Here is a 23,588-nt window from a genome sequence, read left to right as displayed (position 1 = left end):
AGGAGCCAAAGAGCATAATGATGCTTTGGCATAATGTAGCGCTTCCACGCAATGTTCACTCAAGCTATGAGCTCATTTATTGGCCCCGAAAAACTCATATGCTGCTGTTGAACCCCGTTGGACAGATTGGTACCAACCGGTCAACATGTCATGTGCTTGCTACATTGTGCCAGTTCGTACGCACAAGATGCCCCTGAGCTGCAGTAGTTTCTTAATCAGAAGTGAATCTGACATGGTGGAGGTATTGATGATGATGGACCCATTTGACCCAAAGAGAGTCTTTCTTCCATTGCACGTTCCATAAAGATTTGCAAAGTAGGACTGAGTTCCATGCTTTAATTAGGTTGCCTACTTTGTAGCCGCCCTCCTCCTTTATTAAGCACATAGTTGCTGTTATGCTACCGCAAGTGTACAGTACATCATTAATAATAAAAATATTGATCTTACAGGGACCGTTGATTAAACACTAATTGAATTCGCACGATAAATTATTTAGACAATCGGTGGTTCTAAGGTTTGAGAGTGATTGATGTGAGAGAGAGAGAGAGAGAGAGGGGGGAAAGAGAGAGAAGAGAGAGAGAAAGAGTGTGAGCGCAAGTGAAAAAAAAAGAAGTTGGATGATGGATGAATGATTCTAGGAGTTCGGTTTCACTATGACGCTAGTTAATGTTCCTATGCATTGCTCATCTCCTTAGCTCCATGTCTATACTCTTGTGTTGGTGCGGGAAGCACCAACCAATTAAACTTGTGTTTTGATATTGGCAAAGGTTCAAAGTTAAACTATGTTTTTGTTCTAACAAACTTAACTTAGTGTGCAGGAAAAGACCTAAGTGATCTTAGGCAAAGTGAAAGTCCTAGTTGAGGCTAGGCAAACAAGTCATAGTGGGCACTAGGCAAGAGGAAAGTCCTAGCTGCAGCTAGACATCGAAGCCCTAGTCCGGGAGACTAGGCAAAGTCTTGGCAGGTTGAGGACATCGGGTGAAATCTTAAGGTAGTAAACACTAGGTGGAAGTCCTGAGGGTCGCAGACACTAGACGGAAGACTAGACAGATTGGGGTTTGGAAGTCCAGCAGAAAGTCCCGAGGTCTCGAATGCTAAGCAAAAGTCCAAACGGTTTGGAGGACATGTCTACCGAAAGATAATCTCTCCTGAGAGGAGTAGGTAAGGACGCATTCCCCATGGAGGGAACAATAGGTATCGGTCTGACCTAAAGTTTCAGCGAAACTCAAAGTCAGAACTGGACAGTTCGGAGATTGTCAAAATTCACTTTACTTTACATGTTATTACTTGTCTTTCTAAATCTGTGATGCAGGTGATTAAAAGTAAAATGTGGCTAGAAAACAGAGCTCTAAATGCCTAGACGTCTGGGAGTCCAGGGGCACGACCCCTTCCTAGCCCGTGTCATGGTCGTGCCCCTACGCATGACAGAGAGTATGTTGCCCCTGGATGGGGAGGCATGACAATGCCTCAAGGCACGACTCCTTCCTGGTTCTTCTCTGGATCTTTGGCACGACCATGCTATTTGGCACGGTCTGACCCTAGTTAGGCTCTGGAAGGGGGTACAGTCGTGTGTTTTCACACGGCCACCCGCACAGTCTGCTCCTGGGAAGACACACAATCCTGTCTCATGGTCATGGTGAAGGACATAGTCGTGTGTCATGACCCTAGTAAAATATATGGTCATGTCTCATGGTCCTGGTGAAGTAGACGTGACCCTGGTAAAAGAGATGGTCATGTCTCATGATCCTGTGAAGTAGACATGACCCTGCCTCATGGCCCCGGGAAATAGATATGACCTTGGTAAAAGACATGACCGTGTCTCATGGTCTTGGCATGACTCTACCTTATGGCCCTAGCATGACCTTATCTCATGGTGATGGGGCAAGGTCGTGCTTGTGGGGCATGACCTATCATGTGTGGTGCCGATGATTTTCAATGATCTTGAAAAGACTTTTAATCATAAGAAAATAATAATAATAATAAATAATAGTATTTATCTTGATAATTTTATCAACCAGTAGGGATCCTCTAGTCCGTAATTTGTGGATCAAAGGATGATTCATTGTATGAGGACCATTGATTTAGATGGAGTCCATCTTTAAATTAATAGAATTCATTCAAATTAAGGATCTATAATAGTAGATCATCCTTAATCATAAACTAGAAGATCTATCCTCCTTATCAAGGAAGTTTAAATTTATTTGATTTGGACTCTTTACCTTCCAAAAAATTTTAGTGTTTATCTCCTTCTATTTAGAGTATGCAACCATTTGTAAAACAAAAACTCTTTTTTGGGAAAGTAAGTGGACGTTTACAAGCATGTGGAATATATTACGTGTAAAACAAAAACTATCTCTGTTGTCTGGCAGAAGGGTCAAATCATGTAGTCTTGTAACGAACAACAAATTCGTGTTCACTGCAGACCTCACAAGGTGGCAAGGTCTGCAGTGAACACGAATTTGTTGTTCGTTACAAGACTACAAGATTTGACCCTTCAGCCAGACCTCACAAGAAAGTTAAGCTGTTGGATAGGAAAAAATTTATGATATTTTTTTATTTAATTGTAGATTTGACTCTATTTATGCTGTCATTATATTCATTATAGATTTAACGTCATAGAATGTTGTGGATTGCTCGTAAATGTCTGTTGAGATCACTTACTAATTTACACGTCAGATCACGATTTAAATCTGGTTAAAATTAATTATGATATTTCCTGATTTATCTTTCCACTTAAATTATAATTTTGAGTTGAGTCAGACGGTCAGAGACCATCGACGATGGACGGGTCACCTCTTGCTCGGCATCATACAATTCATCTATCGTCGTCGGCCTCCAGCCACATGGCTCGATCCAAAAATTATAACATAGGTAGAAAGGTGAATCCAAAGAAGATCGCATCCGATTTTAACTACATTTCGATTATGATCCATATAAATTATGAAAGACATTAGAAAGATCCTCAGGGCGTAGCATAGACGGTGGGTGCATGACATCTCTGGCATAATAATCGGGTTGATTTTCAGGAATTGACGACTTGAGATTTACCCCACCATACACCTGATACTTGTGTATCTATATGTACCTCCCTCTATATCCGTACGTAGGATCATACTAAGGATCGTTAATATAACGATTATTATTATTATTATTATTTTTATGAAAGGGACCAGGAAGAGAGTCTTCTTCATGTGATTACTTACTTGTCTATAGTAATAAAAAAATATTAATAAGTCAAAGATTATCGAATGATTATCGAATTAATTAGCTCTAATATTTACCCAATCTAATCGACCCTCTTTAACACATTTGACTTGGCTAATCCATTTGCTGACTCTTTTTTTATCTCTATTTTAGTTTTTAAATTGAGAACTTCATGAATAATATATATTTAAAAGAGGCGCGCGGAATCAATTTTTTTTGGTTAAATTTTAGAATTGTGGAACGAAGAAGGGTAGTGGACTATCAGACTCGAATTAACCTGATCGATTCACCCGACTCATCTAGCTCACATTTCTTGACTTGATTGTCCAAATAATTTTTTTATTCATCTCCAAAAGAGTTTTAATCTTATAATTTCATACCAGTAAAACCTAAATGGTGTTAGAAAGTTACGAGTGTTATAACACTCATATATTAATAACGTTTAATTCATTAAATATTACTAATAAACATATTTTATATAAATAAATAGAAAAATAAAATTTGAATATATAAAATAAAGATGATTAAATGAATAGTATGATCTATAAATAATTAATATTAATATTAAAATAAATATGTGTGTAGGAATAAAAAGAAGTGTTAATATTAAAGAGGTGGTATTCAATATGGATACGTCATCATCGAGTATGTATGTATATAATTGAGTAAGTTAATTTTTAAATAAATTATTCTACCTTAAATTGACCATTAAAAAATTAAAAATAAAATCAACAAAATAAATTGTTAAGGGCAATTTACTCAACCGTGCGGTCAAATTACGCATTCAAATTATTGAGAGTCACATACTACATTTTGATTATTTTTTTTTCCAAAATACCCCCTCCATCAACTGAAAAAAAAAAATACTTGCCACAAAATCATGGCTAGGAGAACTTAGGTGACCTTGAAATCACAATCAAGCGGTCCTAAAATGATGACCGGACAATTACAAAATCACAACTCGAAGGTTGTGATTTCGCAGTCAGCTTGGCAGGGGTGTAACGAGCCAAATTAAATCATGCTTAGTTGGGTTTAAATTTATTTATTATGTATTGATCTTTTTATTTATTAAAAATTTTATTGAGTTTAGCCTAACTCAATAGTGTTCGTGAACATTATTTAAACTTTTAATCGAGCTCAACTATATGAATGTTGTTATTTTTATAATTTACATTTATTTTTTTATAAAAATTTATATTTTTTATTTTAAATATGAATACTAAATTTAGAAAAAAAATATATAAAATATCATTTTATTCGTGAATAATTTTCAACAAATAGATTTTATATAAGTTATTAGATAAAATTATTTATAGTTATTGTCCGTGAATATTAATGAATTGAGTTCATTAGTTTAGACTTGTTTATTTTATATATTATTTTACAATTGAATAAATATAAATGAGAGTACAAGTAAAGCAGTCCAGATCCTCTGGAGCGTAAAAAGTGGTCCAGAGGATGGTCTCTTCATCTGGATTGGTAAAGATGAATAGACAATCTTCTGAACCAATTCAAATCAAGAGATCATCGTCTGGACCGCTTTTTGCGGTCCAAAGAATCTGTCCTCACAAGTGAAGTGGTGAGCATCTCCCCGGGAGCTCCCAGTGGGAACGTGGCTGAGGGTCCTCAAACGACGATCATCAGTAATTTTTTTAATTAAATTTATTTTTAATATTTATTATTAAAAAAAACCACACACAAGACCTTGAATACTAAAAGTTTAACGTTTAACTATGATTTATTTGTTTTTTTAATTATTAATGTTATTCTAAATGTTAGTAATTTATGGATTTAAATGTTAGTCTAAAATTCCAACATTTGAATTAATAAAAAAAACTATTAAATAAAATTTAGAATAATCTTATTTTAAAAAATAAAAATAAAAATACACAGACACAAACACCACAGACACCTCCGCCCAATAGTCCTCTTCTTATATCCTCACATACCGCCGCCAGCAGAACAGGGCGCGGAGGAGGAGGAGGCCAATGGAGAGTGGTAGAGACCAGACGGCGGCTCTTTTAGATCGCTCAGGTGGCGATCGGAACGAGGAGGATCAGGAGGTCGCCGGACTGGCGAAACGGAGTTGGATCGAGTCGAAGAAGCTGTGGCAGATCGTCGGCCCGGCCATCTTCAGCAGGGTCGCCATTTACAGCATGAACGTCATCACGCAGGCCTTCGCCGGCCACCTCGGCGACCTCGAGCTCGCATCTATCTCCATCGCCAACACTGTCATCGTCGGTTTTAATTTCGGTCTGATGGTACGCAGGGCGGTAGCTTGCTTTTGTTTAATTACCTGCCTGGTCTTCCATCAGGTTTGTAATCCTTCGATCGTGCAGCTGGGCATGGCGAGCGCCATGGAGACGCTGTGCGGCCAAGCCTACGGCGCGAGGAAGCTCCACATGCTCGGCATCTACCTGCAGCGGTCGTGGATTGTGCTCTTCCTCTGCGCCGTCCTCCTCCTTCCGATGTACTTGTTCGCCACGCAGGTGCTCCTCCTGACCGGGCAGACGCCGGAACTGGCGGCGCAGGCCGGCGCGGTGTCCCTCTGGTTCATCCCCATCCACTTCTGCTTCGTCTTCTTTTTCCCTCTCGTTCGGTTCCTCCAGTGCCAGCTCAAGAACAACGTCAACGCCGCCTTTTCCTTCGCCGCGCTCTTCGTCCATGTCTTCATCACCTGGCTCTTCGTCTCCAGGCTCAAGTTCGGCCTCGTCGGCACCGCGCTCACGCTCAGTTTCTCGTGGTGGGCCGCCGCCGCCATGCAGTTCGCCTACGTCGTCGGAGGCGGATGCCCGGACACCTGGAAGGCTTCTCTCTCGAAGCCTTCGTTGGCCTCTGGGACTTCACGAAGCTCTCCGCCGCCTCCGGCGTCATGCTCTGGTCCGTTCACTCTGTTTCTGGCGATCCACATTTAACTGATTAACCATCAAATCTTTCCTCTCCGATTGCATGCAGCTTGGAGAATTGGTACTACAGAATCTTGATCTTATTAACGGGGAATCTCAAGAACGCCAAGATCGCCGTCGACGCAATCTCGATTTGGTAAAACATTACGATTCTTTATAACAACCAGTTCATCATTTGCCGCGCAAAACACATCAATAATAATAATAATAATCCCGCGTGATTCATCCAGCATGAACATAAATGGCTGGGAGATGATGATTCCTCTGGGATTTTTTGCCGGAACTGGGTATGCAAAATGCAAATCTCTTCTTCACTCTCAACCATATTTTTCAAGTCGTCGGAGCGTCTGTTTCTTCATTGATTATTGTGGGCCCCTACTTGGGCCATTTTTAGACCCAACTCGATCGTCTAATTGACACATTTATAGAGTACAATAATTGTCCTTTGTTTATGGCAGAGTGCGAGTGGCCAATGAGCTTGGAGCGGGCAATGGTAGAGCTGCAAAGTTCGCGACCATTGTATCGGTTACGACCTCGTCTGTGATCGGCCTCTTCTTCTGGGTCCTCATCATGTCCCTCCACGACAAATTCGCCCTCATCTTCACCTCCAGCCCGATCGTGATCGAAGCTGTGGACAAGCTCTCTGTCATATTGGCAGTAACCATTTTGCTCAACAGCATCCAACCAGTTCTCTCAGGTCAAATTCTTTTATAGAAAATAAATAAATAAAAATATATTTATTTATTTATTAAAATGGCATCATTGTATTTATATCGTTAAAATAATAGCTCCTTTAAATATTATTTTTTATTTTATAAAAAATGTGCAGGAGTAGCTGTTGGGTCAGGGTGGCAAGCCACGGCGGCATATGTCAATATTGGGAGCTACTATTTAATTGGAATTCCCCTTGGAGTATTCATGGGCTGGGTGTTCGATCTAGGAGTTCAGGTATAATTTTTTTTTTATCTTTTCATAAAATAAAACAATAATAATCTCAAATTGGCTTTTAGAAAAAAAAATCTATAATTGTAATATTAAAAAAAAAACGGCAGGGTATTTGGGCTGGAATGATTGGTGGAACAGTAGTGCAGACGTTAATTCTGGCTTTTATTACCATTAGATGTGACTGGGAAAAAGAGGTGATAATCATTTTTCATATTTTATCTATTTAGTTATATTATTACTTAATATATATATTTTGAATTTATTGTGTAGGTTCTTCTAGCAAACTCAAGAATGAAGGAGCACGGTAGCAGCTCCAGGAAGCCATGAGTTTAACGTTGTGTGCAATGTAAAATTTTAATGTTGAATCATTAATTCAACTTGTGGTTTATATATATGAAATAATTATGTATTATTAATTAGCATGTTGAGTCCAATTAAAAATGATCAATTAATTAAGTTTTTAAATATTTGAGCTTTTAATGCATCATAGAGTAGGGATGGCAATTTGGATTGGTTCAGATTGATAGGTTTAAATTAGCGGGTTGACAGGTTGAAATATCAAAATCTGAATATGATTTAATTAATATTTTATGTCAAATTATTCGATTCGAATCCGACCTTTTTATTCATATTTGATTCAAACCTGATCTGAATTGATTGATTTATAAAAAATATATTTATTTTAACTCCAACTCAACCTAAATCGGATTAAAAAGATTCATTTTATTAAAATATACTTATTTTAACCCAAACTCAATCAGAATCCAATTCGAATCTGATCCGAAAATATTTATAAACGGACTCATGGATTATAATCGGGTCATTTCAAGTTGACTCAAACTTGATCCATTTATTAATCATGTCAATCAGGTCGACTTGAATCTGACCTGAATCCAATAAGACCTAACCATAACATGATTTTTTTTCGTATTTAGTTTAGGTTGTATTTATGTGTCGGGTAAGAAATTACCACCCCTATTATAGTGTATGACTTTTAATGTGTATAAATTTTATGAGTAATGTTTATTTTTAGATGGACTAAAATAAAAAATATCAAAAGATAATCTAATAGAGAGTATTGAGAGAACTTTAATCAAAGGAATCCTGTGGATATGAAAGATCAAACTGTACGTCTCCAGAATGGTATTAGCATTATGGATCCACGCTTCTGTACTTTTGTCTATCAATTCTTGATGGTTAAACATGAACGGTCTACGGTATATGTGATGATATTCACAAAATTATCATCTTGCCATAAATATTTTTGGAAGATTATGTTGTATGATCCGATTTCATAATTATGTATTTGGTTATCTTGCAATAATAAAATGACAGCTTGGTTGGTAGGGTTTAGGGGTTGATTGATTTTGGCATATATTGAATTTATAATTTTTCTTATTAAAATTGTGTTTAGGGTTTGGTAGATTTTTTGGCATATATGGATTTTATAATTTTTTTTAGCATTTTTTTCAAATTAAAAATTCATTAATTTCATAAATCTTTAATATTCAACTCATGTAAATGAACATCACGAGTCTTTATAACACCCATCATCTTATAAAAAAAATATAAGATCAATTATCACATACTCATTATAACAATATCCCTCTTTTATCCATATTTTTTTTATCATTAATCCTCATTATTTATGAGTCTTTCAAACCATTCAATCATCTTTGACAATACTTAAATATCATTTAGTAGTTACTATTTTATCTACCACATTGTGGTTTCTCTTATGAGAATTAATTTATTTTAAAATATAAAATATTGTATGCTAGTAACTTATGCGAGTATTTAACCGGTCCAAAGAATGTTAATACTTAAGATATCATTTAGTAGTTAATATTTTATCCAAAGAAGAAATATTGATGGACTAACCGTATCTTAAGATGAGTTTAACTTTATTTGCATTTATTATTATTACTCTCGTTTTGACATTTATGTGAGCATATTTGTTTGTTTGCTGTTTTTTTAATTATAATTGTCAACATCAACTCCATTTCTATACTAAATGACACAACTTTAAATAATGGCAAAAGAACCTCCTGATAGTTCTTGGAGTTATGGAACTCCAACCTTGCGTTAATTAGTGACTAATTCGCCTCCACCTCCTATGGATAATAGTACCTCTGAGTAAACGAGGGAGTTGAAAAGGTGAAGACATCAAACCACGCGTATTTGTTGATCATGAAAAAGGTCATTCCTGGAAAATTCAGGGGCACAATAACTAATATCACTATAAAATTACTAATATACAACAGATAAAATCTATTATCTTTACCCTTTAAAAATTGTTATGATGGATGCTATTATCAAAGGTACATTAAATAATAATAATTTAAAATCGTTATCTTAAATGAAAATATAATAATTTTAAATTATTATCTGTAAACACGATAGACCATAGTTCTATACTAATTTTAAGTTGTTGAAATCATTTAGCAACGTGATCTTTTAACAGAATCTTTATAATTCATTACTGTTATACCTAAAGGATGTTCATGATTTTACTTTTGAGCTCTCCTTAAAAAATTTCATGTCAATAAAGATATATATATACATCCTTTTAATCTCATGATCTTTATCAAATCTTTTCAATATGGGACTTTGATTGAACCCCAACAATCCTCCCCTTAAACGAAGAACCACAATTATTCTCATGATCTAAACCTCCCCGTAAGCATCTAGTCACCTTAATCTATTCTAGACTTCCCCACAAGTATCCGTAGTCGATCATTTTGACCTATTCTGAATCTCCTCGTAAAAATTATGTAATATGATTTTTTTATGTAGGAAAATTTTTAATAAAGTTTAGACCGTATTTAAACTTAATTCCAACAATTCCTTACTGTTCATCATGCTTGGTATGCTAAGAGAGCTGTGTTTCTTAATTTGGTTTGTTCTGATATTTGCTTTGGTATCTAAATACACTTGGTAGATAGATTTTAGCGGAACAATTTATATCGGTGTGTGTTGTAGAGTTGTCTCTATTGCTTAAGTCAAATAATGATGAAAGATATATTTATGTCGGTGAGACTAGTGGAAAAAAAATGAGAAAGTAGATTCCTGGTAAAAACTAATTTTTATTTGAATGTTGATAAGACATATATTATATCGTTTTTAGATGAAATTTGATTTTTATTTTTTACTTTGGACAAATTCTTCTTGTTCATTCGAGAATAGAAAAGTTTATTTGTTTGTTTCGTGATTCAAAATTGACTGGAACTAGTTCTTTATATGTTTATGAGCATATAATAATCTTTACTTGATTGATGTTATTGCTTCATGTAATGAACCTGTAACATCCCGGCCCGGGTGGATCCCATCTGGATCGACCCAGAACACTATCAAAATTATTTATCAGGTTAACGATTAACTCCATATATCATCGGAGGTCCTTTCAGCGTGCTTTGTCCTCACTCGCACGTATCCTGGAAAACTTTTCAGGAGGTCACCTATCCTCAAATTTCTCCAAACCAAACACACTTAACTTTGGAGTTCTTAAGTTTGAGCTTCCGAAAAAGAAGGTGCACCTTGGTGATATGGATAGTATCATCTAACATTTTAAGTCATACTTAACCAGAATTTCAGAACTAGGGTATTACAATCACCCCCACTTAAAGACACAACGTTCTCATTGTATAATCATGAATCACACCACAGACAAATCTCAGAATCCCTCTCGCTAGGTGGTGCCCTGGATGCTCCTGTCACAGGCGCACTCACAGTCGCAAGGTCGCTCTGATATCATCTGTAACGGTCCGGTCCGAGCGGGTCCCACCCGAATCGAATCGAGAATGTCACCAAAATTACCCATCGAGTTGACGACTAGCTCCACAAACCACTGGAGGTCTTTTCAGCGTACTTTATCCTTACTCACACGTACCTTGGAAAATTTCTCAGGAGGTCACATATCCTTAAATTTCTCTAAATTAAATATGTTTAACTTTAGAATTCTTAAATTTAGACTTCCGAAAAAAAAATGTACTTTGAAAAGAAAATATACTTTGATGATATAAATAATATATTTAACCTTTTAAATCATACTTAATTAATTAGAAAATCGAGATATTACAAAACCCCTGCAATTAAGCACACGACGTGTAAAAAGAAAATTAATCAGTGAGAATTTGGATACATTATGGCACAAAAGATTAGGTGATATATCCAGATGGAGAATAGAGAAACTTGTGTCAGTCGAATTTTAGACCCCTTTAATTATAAAAATTTAGATGATTGTATTAATTGCATAAAGGAGAAACAAACCGATAAAAGGAAATTCGAAGCCAACATGACCTCAGATATTTAAGAATTTATACATACAAATATTTGCAGGTTATTCCCTATAGATACGGAATATAGATACGGTCAGCGAAAGTTTAGTTAAACTGAATTAATTAATTTAATATATTAAATTTAAATGTTCGATTTGATTATTTTAGAAATTCAGTATTTTAAAGAAAATATTAGTTATTTTGGATAATCTAGTTCGATTTTGATTTTTAAATTTTTAAATCGGTTAAACCAAATAAACTAATATTATGCAGTAGGTCACATGGCCATGATTTGACACATAAAATTCAATTAATTCAGTTAAAAATTGAATTAACCAATACTTTATCAGTTCAATCGCATTAATTGATATCTTATTAACACAGTTTACTTGTTTTTTATTGAAAAGTTCAATCGGTTCGACTAGGTCAACAAATTTTTGCTTTGTTCAATTTTAGTTGAATAGGTTCAGTCAGCTCAATTTGCGATGCACAGGAGGAGTGTTGGCCAACACTGATAACGGGTTGGCCAGCACCAGAGATACAAGGAGGGTTATGTTGGTATAAGGAGCATCAGATTATCGAACCTAAGTTTTGATAATAACAAAGAGTTCAAAATTAAGATTTGTTGTGATTCTAACAAATTTGATGGAGTGTGTAGGAAAGTCATAAGTGATCTTAGGGAAGATGAAAGTCCTAGTTGAGGCTAGGTAAAGAAGTCTTAGTAGACACTAAGTAAGTGGAAAGTCTTAGTTGCTGCTATGCAATGAAGTCTTGGTCTGGGGAACTGGGCGAAGTCTTGGTTGGTCAAGGATGTTGAGCAGAAATCCTAGGGTCATGGACACCAAGCGAAAGACTGGACCAGTCGAAGTTCAGACATTCAGCGAAAAGTCCTGAGGTCTCGGATGCTGAGTAAAAGTCCAAATGGTCCGGAGGACCGATTTGGCAAAATGTAAACTCTTCTAAGAGGAATAGGTAAGGACGTGTTCCCCATACAGGGAAAAGTAGGCATCGGTCCGACCTAGAATTTTAATAAAATTCAAAGTCAGAACAAGACAGTCTGAAAACTGTTAAATAATATTATGTTTTACATATTATTGCTTGTTGGACTAACTCTATATTGCAGAAAATCAAAGGCTGGAAAAAGGGCTCCAGGCACCCGGAGCTTGTCTAGGCACCCAGACGTCCGGGCGCTCGGAGTTGCTCCAGGCGCCTGGGACAGCGATTGAGAAGGAGCGCGTCGGGTGGCCAGCCTACGTCACAGGAGGCACCCAGACTGGTCCAGGTGCTCGAACTGGTCTAGGCACCTGGATTGAGTAAAATTCATCTTTAAGTTGTTGTGTCACCCTTCGATTAGCTGATCCACGTCAACGGTCTAGGCGCTCGGACCGGTCTGGGCACTTGGAGATGGATAAAACTTATTGGATGAAGTTTTGATGAGAGCACGCTATGTCAACGCTATGGGGGCGCCTGGGGAGGAGTTCAGGGGCCCGGATGGGGCTATAAAAGGAGGGTTTGACCAACACCTTCAAAACATCAATTCTAATTATGTTCTCTCTTATGCGCTGCTCCAGAAACAACTCTATGATGCTAAAATACTGCTCCAATGACCAAAATCTCAAGTCTTCAAATCCTTAGTTGTCAATAACTTTTATATATTCGCATTTACATTGTAATCAAGATTTCTTTTTGTAATACTTCAAATTGATAATGAATTGCCCAACAAAAGTGATCATCGATTGTAGGCTTTGGAGTAGGAGTCGTCACAAGCTCCAAACTAAGTAAAAGAAAAGTGTTAGTTGTTGGTGAAATTTGCACTTGTTAGATCGGGTTGCATGTGAGAGGGGGGAGGGGGTGAATCACGTGGTTTTCAAAAATCAGTCTTTTCAGTTTTCAAATCAAAGTATGAACGCAGCGGAGAATAAGCGACAAAACCATACGAACACAAGAAGTTTACTTGGTTCGGACCTTTCGGCGCTTCCTACTTCAAGACCCAGGTTCCGCGGACCTATCGATGGGTAATCCACTAAAATACCTCTTTTGGTACCCCCGGAAGAGGAGATCAAGTATAAGGAAAGTTAGAACAAGTGCAACACATTGCACTTGTTCTCTTGCAATAATTAAATACAAGGAAATAATTCCGTTACCAACACCTAGATGTGAGAGAACTTATGTGTCAGTCTGTCGGCCGTGGTCGAAAATCTTTGGAGCAGTAGTCGGACAAGTAACTTCGCAGCAGAGTCACAGTAGGAGCCCAGAGCAGTTGGAAAGCTGTTTGGATGCGTAAAAGCTCGTATGAGTGTTGTGTTTGAAGCTTTAGGTGAGCATCCTTATAAAGAGCTTGGAAGACGCCTCCAACCCGAGAAATCTGATCTCGAATAGTCCGGCTTCTATCCACGATGAGGTCTAAATTCTATCCTGCGGAAGGCGCCTTCCATGAATAGTGCGAAGGCGCTTTCCATAGCCGTTGAAGATGCCTTCAGGTACTGTTCATTCGAAGGTTTTTTGCTCCTTTTGCCCTGCAAGTTGTGTTAGTCCAAAACTAAAACATCTAACATGTAAAACAAAGTTAGCACAGTGAAAAATAAGAAATAGTAATTTGTTCCTATCCTCCCAGGACCAGGCACTAGTCAGGGTCTCAAATTAGGAATCCAAAATAGACCTAACCTAGATCGATGTCTACTGTCCCTCAACCAAGACATGTCCTCACAAAGTCACTCTCCTCTAGTGACTTATCTTTACTTACCTGCTAAACATCTGGTCCTTCAAACATGTCTGAACTTTCTCTGGCTTTGCTTAGTATCTAATCAAGCTGATCTACTAAGACTTACTTATAACACTGAGTTAGCACAATAATTATAAAATGGTAAAGACAAAATAGTGTTAACATTATTAATAATTCGCTGGTCCTGTCAATGGCCCGCGGTTGATAAAAAATCAATCGATCACATATTATCTAGAGTTACCTTCCCCTAGGGATGTCTAGCTTCACTCATTAAGACTTTCATTGTCTGGCTTCACTCACTAGGAGTTTTACCACCTAGCTTCACTCGCTAGGGTCCGGCTTCACTCGCCAGGACTTCCATTGCCTAACTTCACTCACCAGGACTTCAACCACCTAGCTTCACTCACTAGGGCCTGACTTTACTCACCAGTGCTTCCTTTTGCCTAATCTCTAGTTAGAACTAGTCACTCAGTAGACTTCTCACTTGCCTATCCTTCAGTTAAGACTTACCCTTGCTAGTCATCTAGTCCTGACTAGGATTTTCTTTTCCAAACATCAAGTCTTGTTTGAATCAACCCTTGATCAAACTTACCAGACTAAGATTCATTGTCAAACATCAAAACCCTAGATGTCGGTTGTACCAACAACACTAACGATCTAACTCAAGTTTTGATGAAGGACAAGTAACTTAAGTTAAGTATTTTGTGATCTAATTGCGTTACCAAGTGTGTAAGAATTGAAAAGTCTAAAGTACCGGACACCAAGCTGAAATCCAACTAAGTCCACAGGACCGGATAACTGGTCTGAAGTCTAGATAGGTCAACGGGCTGACCGAATATCTGGCAGAAAGTCTAGTTGGGTCCGAGGGATGGGATAACTGGCAGAAGTCTAGTTGGGTTTGCGGACTGAACAACTGGCATGAAGACATGGTGGTCAGAAGACTAGTCAACTGACTGCAAGGTGGTAAGTAAAGGTATATTACTGGAGGAGAGTGACTTTGTAAGGACACGTCCTGGTTGAAGGACAGTAGGCGTCGATCTAGGTTAAGTCCATTTTGGATCCCTAATCTGAGACCTTAACTAGTTCATGATCCTAGGAGGATAGGAGCTAATTACTACTTCTTATTTTTATTGTGCTAATTTTGTTTTGCAGGCTAGATTTTTTAGTCTTGGACTAACATAACTTGCAGGCCAAAAGGAACAAAAAACCTTCGGATGAATAGTACCTAAAAGCGCCTTCAAGCATTGGAAGGCGCCTTCGCACTATTTATAAAAGGCGCCGACAATGGCTTGAAGGTGCCTTCCAAGGGATAAAATTTGGATCTCACCGCAGATAAGGCACAGCAAAGTCGGATAAAATTTCTCTCATTGGAGACGCCTTCAACACCAATGGAAGGCACCTTCCATGCCCTATTTAAGGCAGTCTCGACCAAACTTCATTCAACAACTACTATACGAGCTACTATGCGTCTATTTGAGGTTCCGACTATTCCGGCATCCTGCTATGACTTTGCTGCAAAGGTGCTATACCCGACTACTGCTTCGAGGACTTTCGATTGTAGTCATCACATCGATATCGACACTCGAGCGCCCTCACTTTGATTCATACATGTCAGTAATGAAAGTTTCTTTTTTGTAATTAATTATTGCAAAAGAACAAGTGAATGATGTTGCACTTATTCTAACTTTTTTTGTACTCGATTCTCTCTTCTAGAGGTATCGGAAGAGATATTTTAATGGATTATCCATCGATAGGTCCACGGGACCTGGGTCTTGGAGTATGAGTCGTCGAAGGCTCCGAACCAAGTAAAAATAATTGTATTTTCTTGTGTTCTTTTTCTTCTTAATTTTCCGTTGTGTACTTATCTTTTAATTTTTTTTAAAAAAAATAAATTTTCAAAACTATGTGATTCACCCCCTCTCACATGCGACTCGATCCAACATTAGTGATTTCTCTTACTTTATTTTTACTTTCCACTGTGTTTACTCTCGATTGATTTACGAAAATGTGAAAAAGTCATGAGCGATACTCATCAGCCCCCCTCTCGATCTTTTTATCTAACAATTAGTATCAGAGCGGGACCACTTTAAATAGTGAAACCACTATTCGAGCACTACTAAGACTTACTTGCAACACTGAGTTTCATTGATAACCAAATTGTTCTAACAAAAAAAATTACATAAGGGAACCAAGTCTCATCTTCTCTACTTGATCCCTAAATTTCAATGGTGGCATGCCTTTAGTCAAAGGATTAACAATAATCAATTCAGTGATAATGTGCTCAATAACCATTGTCTTATCTCTAACGCGTTCTTTGTTAGGACCGTGATGTCCGCTAGAGGGGGGGTGAATAGCGTTTCGTCGCGCTTGTCGGTTGCTTCGTCTTGATAATATGCAGCGGAAATAAACACAAGACACACACAACGCTAACACTAAGGATTTACTTGGTATCTACCTCAAGAAGAGGTGACTAATCCAAGGATCCACACGACACGCTCACTCCACTAATGAAAACCTCCTTCTCGGTCGCAGCCGGAGGCAGAGAAGCCTCGTACAGTACTCACACACAAACACAAACACGAACACAAGAAGAAGAAACAAAAATACAATGTAATACACCCTTCTTCTTGCTTACTTGTGCTTGTCGTCACCTCTTGAACCTTGGAGAAACTCCCCAAGTGCCTTCAAGAACTGGCGTGAGTAGATCGGAGAAGCTCGCTGTGAATCGCTGAAGAACGGCGCAAAAGATCGCAAGAGATCTTCTGAGAAAAAGCTCCGCCTGAGTTTTATACAGTAGCTCCAATCGATTGAATTCATCCCCAATCGATCGCCATGTCACATCCGGACAATCCCAGCCATCCATCGCCTACAACCTGCGCAACGGTCACTTCCCAATCGATCGACCGATCGATTGGGACCATCTGAATCAATCGATTCAAACTCATTCTGTGCTCTCGCGTCAGCGCGAGAGCTTCTGCTGCCCAATCGATCGGGCGATCGATTGTGAGCCGATCGATTGGCAACTCCCAATCGATCGCCCGATCGATTGGGAGAGCTTCTGTGCTCGCGATTTCCTGACCCCAATCGATCGGCCGATCGATTGGGTCATCCCATCAATCGCAGCGCATTCCAATCGATCGGCTGATCGATTGGAGCCTGTTCAATCAATCGCCCGATCAATTGAACACCCTGGACTTGACTCAAACTCAAGTCTAGCTCCCCAAACCCCACTCTCGGTCAACCGTGACCTGTTGGGTTTGCACGCCTAGCATTTGGCTACTCCCGACCAACCTCGAACTAGCCTTCTAGCATCCTCCATAAGCCTTGCGTCCCTCGGATATCTCCCCATCCTTCACACCTTGCTTTCTGGAGCTTCCATTGGCCTCATCCTAGTTGTCGGGTTCTCCTAGCCAAGTCATCCTAGGACTTGCTTTGCCAAGATAACACTTGGACTTTCCAATTGCCTGGCTCCTCACCAGGACTTTCACTTTGCCAAGATCACACTTGGACTTTCCAATTGCCTGGCTCCTCACCAGGACTTTCACTTTGCTAAAATCACACTTGGACTTTTCAATTGCTTGATCTTCTTACCAGGACTTTCCTTTTGCCAAGATCACACTTGGACTTTCCAGTTGCCTGGCTCCTCACCAGAACTTTCCCTTTGCCTAGCTATACTAGGACTTTCCAATTGCCTGATCTCACTTATCAGGACTTTCACCACCAATTCTGGTCAACACTGACCTACTTGGATTTTCACTCTTGCCAACCTTCCTATTGGATTTACCTTTGTCTAATCTCTATTTAGGACTTTCCTAGTCAAGTCTCCTGTCAACCTTGACCTACTTGACTTCTCTCTTGCCTAACCTCCAGTTAGGACTTTCCCAGATGCCTAAACTCTAGTTAGGATTTCTCCACTGCCTAACCTTCAGTTAGAACTTCACCACTGCCTAACCTCTAGTTAGGACTTCACCACTACCTAACCTCCAGTTAGGACTTCTCCACTGCCTAACCTCCAGTTAGGACTTACCCAGTCAAGTCTTCTATCATCCCTGACCTACTTGACTTGTCTTCTTCTCAACCTGGTCAACCTTTTGACCATCTCCACAACTGGACGATTGCCCTAGCAATCTCCATATATTGTCAAACATCAAAACTCAATTCCCGACTCAAGCTTGACCCAACTCAAGCTTAGTCAAACTGGTTAAACTTGACCTAGGGAAATTGTCCCAACAATCTCTCCCTTTTTGATGTTTGACAATACCACTAAGTTAGGTTAAATCCCATAGTCTTAACTTCTTCTTTACTAAGGCTAAATCTCATAGCCTTAACCTCTTCTTTATCACAAGGCTAATCCCCCATAACCTTAACCTCTTCTTTATCACAAAGGCTAAATCCCATAGCCTTAGAATGAAGGTTTCCTTCATTCTCTCCCTTTCCTTGAGGGCAAACTCCCCCTTCTTGGGATGAAAGTCTAACCTAACCTTCCATTCTCCTCCTTTGTCACACATCAAATCAAGAAAATAAACTCTTCTCCATAAGAGTTAACTCTCCATTGTTTACAACCTCATATGTTGTTAACAACCCTACCATGAAGATCTCATATTCTTCATTGTCTCCAAAGCTCCCCCTTGAGCTCTACTTCACTTCAGAATGCTCATCCTAGAGCATGCATCAACTTTACCAATGAAGGTCCGATCCCCCTCATGGAACCCAATGCTCCCCCTTGAGCAAACATATACTCCAAAATGCTTATCCAAGAGCATTTAACATCCTGGCAATGAAGATAACCAACCTTCCATTGTTCTCCAATACTCGACCCTGAGTATTAATTCATCATGAAGGTTTAACCCACCTTCCAAGGTCTTTGAAAATATTTTTATGTTTTCAAAGAGTAACTCCCCCTAAAAACATGGTTAAACTTCTATCATTGCTCCAACAATGACTTGGGGTTTCTAAATAATTAGGAAAACCAAAATTCGAAGTTTTGAGGTTCAAAATTCAATAATGAAACTAACCTCAACCTAAACTTCACTTAAGTCGACATTAACCAAACCATGCCTGTTTTCATCATGAAAACTCCCCCTAAGTGTATACAAATGTATTCCAAAGGGTTAGGAATGGTTAATGACCATGGAAAACCAAAACTTGAAGTTTTAACGTTCCAAAATTCAGAATTGAAACTAAACTTTATTCTAAACTTCACTTTGGTATTTCTTAACCAATTCATACTTGTTTTCACATGAAAACTCCCCCTAAATATATACAAATATATTCTAAGGGATTTGGAATGGTTAACGGGACTCGAAGTGACTTGAAGTGTTGAAATCAGGCTTTTCCAACCAAAATTAGACTTCCCAATTGATTGAAGTTGGGACTCAATCGATTGAAATCAGTTCAATCGATCCATTGATCGATTCCGCAAGCTACTGCTCGTAGAAATTCCCTCTGAATCGATCAACTAATCGATCCAGCCTGGGTCAATCGATCGGCTGATCGATTCAATTACTCTCTGGTCGCAAGAATTGACTTCCCAATCGACCGGCTGATCAATTGAACCCAATCCAATCGATCGGATGATCAATTAGGTTTCTGATTTCCTGAAATTCAATTTCAGCGAACTTCAGAAACTCCCCAAAAATTCTACAAAAATCTAAAAATCATGAAAATTCATGTACACACTACTTAAGGTATATACTCTCAAGGAAAAATAGTTTTATATGAAAATACTTTCTATTTTCAAATATTGACACAAACTTTGAGACTTGTAAAAACTCTAGTGTTTTCTTCCAAGTTCGTGCTCAACTATTCAATGATGATTACTATCAAAAGATAGTCTTCACCAAGGTTTTCCAAAAGTATTTTAAAATCATTTTCAAAATGAATATCGAACTATGTTCTTTGGGCTCAATGCACATTACTTGTACATTACCTTTCCCAATGATTGGAAGACACATAACTATGTGTTTTGATGAACCTAAAACTCAACAAGATGTACTAAATCAACATCTTGAGTTTTGTTCACCATCCTAACATCTCACTTGTATCTAACGTGTATTAAAACACATACAAGTCACCTTATGATTCTTTATGAGATGTACATTTGGTTTTTGCCCTAATCTAAGGGATCATGCATATCTATCTAGGCATTGTGAGAACCATGATTATCCACCAAGGATGTCACTTGGCATAAGCCCACAATTGTTGACATTTGTCCTTAATTACAAGGAAATTAACATAATGCATGATATGTTATGACATACATCAAAAAGAAAGAATTTTCAAAAAAAAAATTCCTATAGCTACATGATGTATGTATGACATGACATGGTATTTTTGTGTTTTTCATAATAAAAATGAGTGCAACACATGATGTCATGACATATAATAGGCAAGAAATCATGGCATTTTATCATAAATAAAATATACCTAGATAATCTATCTAAGTATCCTTAAACCTTAGCCAAAACCTTAAAATTAAGTCCTAGATTGCCCAATTTCATCAAGAAAGTGCCAAACCCAATTTTGACATTCCTTTTTCCCTTTCTAATTTGTGTCATTTTAAATTAAGCAAATTCCTCAAAGTATGACACATTTTACTCTTTTAAAGAGTAAATGGAATCAAATTAAGGCTTAGATTCGCCTTTAACCTTCTAAGAGAATGTCAAAACCCTAACGTGACATTTCTTATCCTTTCCTAAATGTGTCAACTTAAATCAAGTTCAAATCCTCAAAGTTTGACACATATTACTCTTCCAATGAGTAATTAATTTGATTAAGGTTTAAATTTTCCCTTAACCCCTTAAGAGAATACCACATTTCTAACTTGGTATTTCTTTTTATGTTTGTGCCAATTAAAATCAAAATCACCCTCAAACTTTGGCACACTTTACTCTTTCTAAGAGTGACAACTTGGATTAAGGTTTACATTTCCCTTAATTCCATAAGAAAATGTCAAATTCCCATTTGGCATTTCTTTTGCTTCTCTTAAGTGTGTCAATTTAAATTAAAATCAACTCCTCAAATCTTTAACACATTTTACTCTTTCAAAGAGTAACACTAATAATCCATTTCATTTTCAAAGGTTAACAATAACCTTGAAAAATGCTCTCAAGTGTCAACTTTACCAAGGTTGGGTGACCTACCCTTCCAATTGAAGTTGACACTCTCTAAACCCATCTAGGGTGTAGAGAATATGTTCCTAGGAACCCAAAACCTATTGGTGCTCCTTGGATGCTCTAGGTACTTACTAGGGATGACTTCCCTAGATACCTTTCTAAGGACTTTTCTAGGCTTCTTAGAAGCCTTGGTCACTTTTACTAGGTCACTTCTAGGGATAACTTCCCTTGTAACCTTCTTTGTGACTTTGTTTGACCTTTTTGGAGCCTTAGTCACCTTTACTAGGTCAACTTTAAGGATGACCTCCCTTGTGACCTTCTTTGTGGTTTGGTTAGACTTCTTAGAAATCTTAGTCACATTGGTCTTGCCAAAAGAACCTTTAGGGATTCCTTTGTTAGAGTGTATACTAAAAGCCTATCTTTTGTAAACATTTATTTTTGAAATAAAAGAATCACATTGGTCAAATGTCTATATTTATTTGTTGAATATAGTTGTTCAATTAATTTATATTGTAGATAACATGGTGTGTGGTGTCACACACAGAAGATCATGTTATCAGCTCTTTATAAATTATAAATAGTTGCTCACGACTAAGATGGAAAGGAACAAATCATTGGTATAGTCGTAGTGTAATTAGGTATTAGTTTATCTTGACTAAAAAATTACACTAGTACACTCTAAGTGTATTGAGTAGGACCATTTTAGGTAAGTTCTTTTTATACTGACTTAATAAAAGAACTGGACCTTAGTTATTATGGATGTGTGTACTCTTAAATCCTAATATAATAACAAGCATATATATTTAGTATTTATTTCTTTGACTTATCAAAGGGTGAGATTTAGCTCGATAAATTAATAGGCCCGATAAGTTGGGAAATGATATTACTTATAGTGTGTGTTGTTGATTATAGAAGGAAACTGTGTCCTAGTTATGTAGGTTGAGAATGTTAGAGTGTATACTAAAAGTCTAGCTTTTGGTATAAACATTTATCTAGAAATAAGAATCACATTGGTCAAATATCTACATTTATGATAAATGTAATTGTTCAATTAATTTATATTGTAGATGTAACACCCCACCCTCCTCACTACTGGACTGTGAGGGCGGAGCGCTACTGGTCTACTAACTTATCTTAACTAACATTGCACACATATTGATAGTAATTCCTAAAACTCTCGGAGAACTCAAAACTTACAATTAACTAGCAGCGAAAGACTAAATGACTCATCTAATACATTCTTAATAAATGACAATCTTAATAAATTCTTATGCTAGGTCCCAAGGCTTCTATAGTCCAGGCATCAGACAACCATCCGCACCTCCTTGTCGCCTTCCTTTGCTATAACTTTTCCTTTCCTTTATCTGCAGTAAGAGGAAATGCAACTATAAGCAAAATTGCTTAGTAAGCGCTATCTAACTCACAAAACTCGAATATGCATGTGAATAAAATAAATCTAAAATTGATTTGTGAAGTTTTGAAAACTATTTTCATAATAGATAAAAATAATAATCAAACTGCTGATGGGCCCGACAACTGTACTTGCTATGCGTGCATCCCTAACTAGACCTGAGATAGCTGGTCCCGAATCTAGTAGGGTTTACTAGGTTATCTAAACCTAGGGACGACTATGGGAGCCCAACCCAAGGACAACTAAGAGTCCAGCACAGTGCCACTGATAAAAGTAAAATATTGATTTATAAGCTGATTTATCTTAATTACTTCTTCTTTAAATGCCTTGGTATTTTAACGAGCACCTTGTGTGTCAAAATCCCTAAAGTCTTGACTTTGGGATCTACTTAAGGCCTTGGCCTTTTTCTTTCTTTCTTTATCTTTCTTATACTTGTTAATACCTCTAATAAAAGAATGCTTCTTTAAAAAATGAAATGTTTAAACAAGTTCTAACTTTGAAATGCATAAACAAAAATCTGCATACTATGCTAATCAAAATTCTGCATACTATACTAAACAAGATTCTGCATTCTATGCTACACTATTTCTGCATACTATGCAAATATAAATTTTGCACTATAATACTTAACCAAACTGCACTATAATCTCTTTTTCTTTTAAACTGCACTATAAGTTCCACCGAAAATCTGCACTACAAGTTCCACCAAATATCTACGCTATAAATTCTACCAAAAATCTGCACTACAAGTTCCACCAAAAATCTGCACTATAAACTTAATTAAAAATCTACACTATAAGCTTACATAAAAATCTGCATATGAGCTTAATTAAAAATCTGCACTATAAGTGCTCCTCATGCTTCGAATTCAAGAAGAACAAAGATCCGAAACTACTCCTACTGCAGGTGAGAAGCACTTACCTTGCTTCTTGGACTCACAACCGAACAAAAAGGGCTTCTAGGACCTTGGCCGGCCGCCGGAGATGATGCCCTAACTCCCGAGCTCCG

General features: G+C 37.6%; 1 pseudogene; it reads left to right on the top strand.

Moving 5' to 3' along the window:
* The first annotated feature begins 5,126 nt into the window (after positions 1-5,126).
* On the top strand, positions 5,127-7,535 carry LOC122047514 (annotated as a pseudogene).
* The last annotated feature ends 16,053 nt before the right edge of the window (positions 7,536-23,588 follow it).

This window comes from Zingiber officinale, chromosome 2B, assembly GCF_018446385.1.
Source record: "Zingiber officinale cultivar Zhangliang chromosome 2B, Zo_v1.1, whole genome shotgun sequence".
Classification (NCBI taxonomy): Eukaryota; Viridiplantae; Streptophyta; class Magnoliopsida; order Zingiberales; family Zingiberaceae; genus Zingiber; species Zingiber officinale.
Note: the sequence above shows the minus strand (reverse complement) of the source record. Positions and strands in the feature narration are given on the sequence as shown.